General features: G+C 36.1%; 1 pseudogene; it reads left to right on the forward strand.

Annotated features, from left to right (window-relative positions):
- Positions 1 to 1389: 1389 nt before the first annotated feature.
- On the forward strand, positions 1390 to 1486 carry LOC112439402 (U6 spliceosomal RNA; annotated as a pseudogene).
- Positions 1487 to 5005: the final 3519 nt, after the last annotated feature.

The following is a 5005-nucleotide window of genomic DNA, read 5'->3' on the forward strand; positions in this document are numbered from 1 at the left end:
TCATCTGTCTTCAAGAGTACAAAATCAAATGAGGTCCAACTCCCTTCTACTTAATTTTTAGTATCATCGCTAATACTGAGGGTGGGTGTAATCATTCAAATCGTAATCATGATGAAATTATTTAATGGATTCATATCTTATAAATTAAAATCTTTCTTCCAGTCAGAACATGAAAATCAAAAGCTCAATTTGATAAAAGAGTGATTCTGGATTTAAATACAAAAGTTCTTATATTGTAAAGCCCTTAAATTGTTTTCCAGAAATAAAACCTTTTCAACATTTAAATATAGCAAGAACTACAGGGAAGCATAATTCTATTAATGACTTCTTTCACCTTAGAAAGTATCAGATGAGCTGATGAATTTTCTGCCTTCAACTGATAGTTTTAGAGAGAGAAATATCATTTCAACTCTCATATCTTTATGTATTGTTTCAAGAAATGCCAAATGCCTTTCAAAATATTATCTCAGCATGTAAGATTTAAATACACCAACAAATTTTATGAGACAAAATCCTAATTTACTTTCCTTCTTTCCCTTTTTTACTGAACACTCACCACAAATTTCTTATTAGATGAAACATAAAAAGTTATCAACAACTATAAAATCAGCCTAAACGTAACTATCAGTCTAAATTTTGGTCTTAAATTATCACTAATTTTATAACTTTCTTCCATTTAATACAGTGACTTCCTGCATGTTCATGAGTTTATAATGGTCATATAAAATAACTTTTCTCTCATGACCTTTAGTAGGAAAGAAAGATATTTGTATATGAGAGAAAAAGAAATGAACTAATAAGTAAATATTTTAATGAAGAAAGAAAAAATGTATTGAGTAGAAATGAAGATTATCCAATCTAAAGATTAGATATGCACTTTTTTTGGTTATGAGTTTCTATTATGGAAAACAAAACAAACTCAGTAAATAGACATATTAAAACAGGTAGAAACCTAGCCAAATTTTGACACTCTTAAAAGACTTAATAATGAAAAGAGATAGGTCCACGATTAAGACCAGTCTACACATTATTTAATTGCCTGCCAATCCAGGAAAAATTGAATTTAGTCACCATTATTACATGTGGTTCAACACGAGTGTCTTGGAAGTTGCTTATGATAGGGCTACAAATGAAAGTGTCCTAAATTTTTAACCCTCATGAAGATATGATGGACAACCAGAAGATCTAGCTACAGGCAACATCAAGGAAGGAGCACTGGTCAGCTTCATAAATACAAGTCTGTTTTCTAGGGAGAAGGAAGAATGGAAGCAATCTTAGTCAATATTCTTTTGACTGCAAGTACAGAAACTCATTTGAGATAGTTTACGCAAAAAAAGGGTATGCATTCTGTAGATATAGTGTATAGTGCTACTCAAAGAATGATTTAGTGTTTGCCTCGGCAGTGCATATACTAAAATTAGAATGATACAGAGATTAGTGTGGCCCCTGTGCAAGGATGACACGTTCTAAAAATTTATTAATATTTAAAAAAAGATCTAAAAATCATGATGGAATTTGGTATAGAATTTGAGATGAAGCATTTAGAAAGTTGTGAGCAATTTGAGAAAGCAGTTTTTTGCCTGCTGATTCTTTAATAAAAAGGCATGGTCGCTGTGTGATTCCCATGGCGACTGTAACACATTACCACAAACTTCGTGGCATAAAAAAAATTTATTCTGCCACAGTTCTGGATGCCACTCCAGCCATCCTCTTTGAAGAAGGGCCTTGAGCTAGTGAAGCATCTCTGCCAGCATAAGCAGAGAACAGGAAATGCTTGGAATTTGCAACCACCATGCCTCCTAAGATGGTCACAAGCTAATGACTCATTGGTGTGGGAGTATGAAAGCCCAGTTCCCTTGCCTTTGTCAGGACAAAGAGTGCCTTGTAACTTACATTCCAAAATTCCCTGCTGAATCAGACTGGCATCACCCCTGCTTGAAGTGGTACCCTGGCTTCTTAGCTTCCCTCCCCTCCTTCCCTCATTCCCTTGGCAATTTAACCCGGAACACTTCTTTAATAAATTACTTGCATATGAATCCCTAGCCTAATATCTCCTTATTTTGACGAAACTGATCTAACACAAAGAGTAACTTTTTTTTTTTTTTTTTTTTTTGAAACGGAGTCTCGCTCTGTCACCCAGGCTGGAGTGCAGTGGAGTGATCTCGGCTCACTGCAAGCTCTGCCTGCTGGGTTCACGCCATTCTCCTGCCTCAGCCTCCCGAGTAGCTGGGACCACAGGGCCCGCCACCACGCCCGGCTAATTTTTTTTTATTTTTAGTAGAGACGGGGTTTCACCGTGTTAGCCAGGATGATCTCTATCTCCTGACCTCGTGATCGGCCCGCCTTGGCCTCCCAAAGTGCTGGGATTACAGGCGTGAGCCACCACACCCGGCCAAGAGTATCTTTCAGATGCCTTGTTTAGCGTTTCCTTAGATTGCGGAACCCAACCTAAGACAAAGATTATGTCATACAAACAAAGAGCAATATGAGCAGCCAATCCCCCTTGAAGAACTGAAACCAAATCATCTCTCTGTCTCTCCAGGCCACTGGAGCCTCATGGCTGCTCTGTTTCTTCCTTCACGTCTGTTTTATTTTTGTCTCTGCACACACATCTCTGCTTTATGGCACTTAACCATAGCTCTCAATCTAACTCTTCTGTTTCAATTCATGATTTCCTTTCATTTAATATAGTAACTTTTCAAAACCTTTTTAAGAATTTGAAAATAAAGTTTTATGTAAAAGAAATGTATTTCAATAAACTTTAATAGAAAAGAAAGATTACTACATAACTCTAAAGATTACAAAACTCTTTATAGTGATAAGCCAGATTATTTCTAGTCCCATTTGTGTGGAATAAAAGTAAATATGGTTGACTCATTTTATTGATAGAAAGTGTAATGATACTGATAAAAATTAGTAGAATTATACAGTATACAAATGACTGCCAAGTCCTACCACTTTCGGAAGTTTCCTTCTCCTTTAAAAGAAAAGGTGCATGGTTTGGCTCAAGGTATGGCACTCGGTATTGTACATAGCCACCCAAGTTCAGGCTACAGGGAGTATCTGCAAAGAGAGCCTTATTATTTGACCTTGGAGAAAAAAGTGAGAAAAACCCTAGCTGACACAGAGGCATTTCCTGAGCCAAGAGTGTATTTGTCTTTGAGAATAGAAAGAGTTTAAACTGAATGTGACGTTTTAAAAAATGATTAACAATTACACCATTTATTGAGGAGTACAATGTTAACTTGGCCATTGGGAGTTTTATTGGTTAAAATAATTTAAGAGAGTGTTTTTACTATTATGATTAAATATAATATTATTACTATTTAAAAGGTAACTTTTTTACCTAATACCTATTATATATCAAGCCCTGTATTTAAATCTCTACATGCCATAGCTCATTTACATGTCACATTGATACTTTGATGTGGATATTATTCCTATTTTAAATATTCCAAAGCTGAAACTTAAAGAATAATAGCTCACTCACAGCTAATCATCTGGAAGGGAAAACTAGATCTTTGTCACCAGAGCCCAGGTCATTTCCACACTGCTATACCATCTTAAGCTGTCATCTGTGTTAGCTCTTTCCCTCAGTGTGTCAATGAACAACTCTGTTTCTAAGCCAGTGCTCGGTCTACTGCGTCAGCTGCCTCAGCTTTACTTCTTTCTCTCTGAGAAATTCCTCCCCATCAAGCCCATGGTGCTAATGAAAGGGATTCATGAAGAGTGAAGGACATATCACATGTGCACATTGTCCCATGTCATGCCCTGTCTAGTTTCTCAGAATGTGCAGAAATGTTCTCTGAAGGAAGTTATGAGCCTTCACCTGGATCCATGTGGTAAATTTCAAACAAGCTTAAGCGTTCTTGTCTCTACAATGAATTAAATGCAATTAGGCAACACACAGCAGAATATACCAAATGACCTGTCACTCCATTGTAATTATTTTATTTAAAAATAATCCTACCTGGTTATAACTTAAGCCACAGATATAAAGTGGAGAAGAGTTCTTGATTGTCCTTGACAAAAAACAGAAATTAAAATGACTCTGTCTCATTGAAGCTTTGAATCAGAGATTACTACTTAAGAATAAACAGTAGAAAAATTACTACCTTATGGAAAATCACAAAAAATACACATTTTAAACTGTCCAGATGAATTAAGACATCATATAGATTAGTGAAAATAATATAAAATTTAATTATGATCCATATCACAAAGTTATTATTTCTACTTTAATTGGTGAATTTGGACCATATACACAAATTCCCAAACACCATGCATCTGTCACTGACTATACGTTCATGATTGTGTTCCCTAATTAAAATCTATTTCAGTTCGGTATGCTGGAATTCGATGTTTTTGTTCTTTTTATTGTTATTATTATTATTATATTTTAAGTTCCAGGGTACATGTGCACAACGTGCAGGTTTGTTACATAGGTATACATGTGCCATGTTGGTTTGCTGCGCTCATTAACTCATCATTTGCATTAGGTATTTCTCCTAATACTATCCCTCCCCCAGCTCCCCACCCCACGACATTCCCCCGTGTGTGATGTTCCCCACACTGTCCAAGTGTTCTCATTGTTCAATTCCCACCTATGAGTGAGAACATGTGGTGTTTGCTTTTCTGTCCTTGTGATAGTTTGCTGAGAATGATGGTTTCCAGCTTCATCCATATCCCTACAAAGGACATGAATTCATCATTTTTTATGGCTTCATAGTATTCTATGGTGTATATATGCCACATTTTCTTAATCCAGTCTATCACTGATGGACATTTGGGTTGGTTCCAAGTCTTTGCTATTGTGAATAGTGCCACAATAAACATACGTGTGCGTGTGTCTTTATAGTAGCATGATTTATAATCTTTGGGTATATACCCAGTAATGGGATCACTGAGTCAAACGGTATTTCTGGTTCTAGATCCTAGAGGAATCACCACACTGTCTTCCACAATGGTTGAACTAATTTACACTCCCACCAACAGTGTAAAAGTG

The sequence above is a fragment of the Pan paniscus genome, chromosome 2 (assembly GCF_029289425.2).
Source record: "Pan paniscus chromosome 2, NHGRI_mPanPan1-v2.0_pri, whole genome shotgun sequence".
Taxonomy (NCBI): domain Eukaryota; kingdom Metazoa; phylum Chordata; class Mammalia; order Primates; family Hominidae; genus Pan; species Pan paniscus.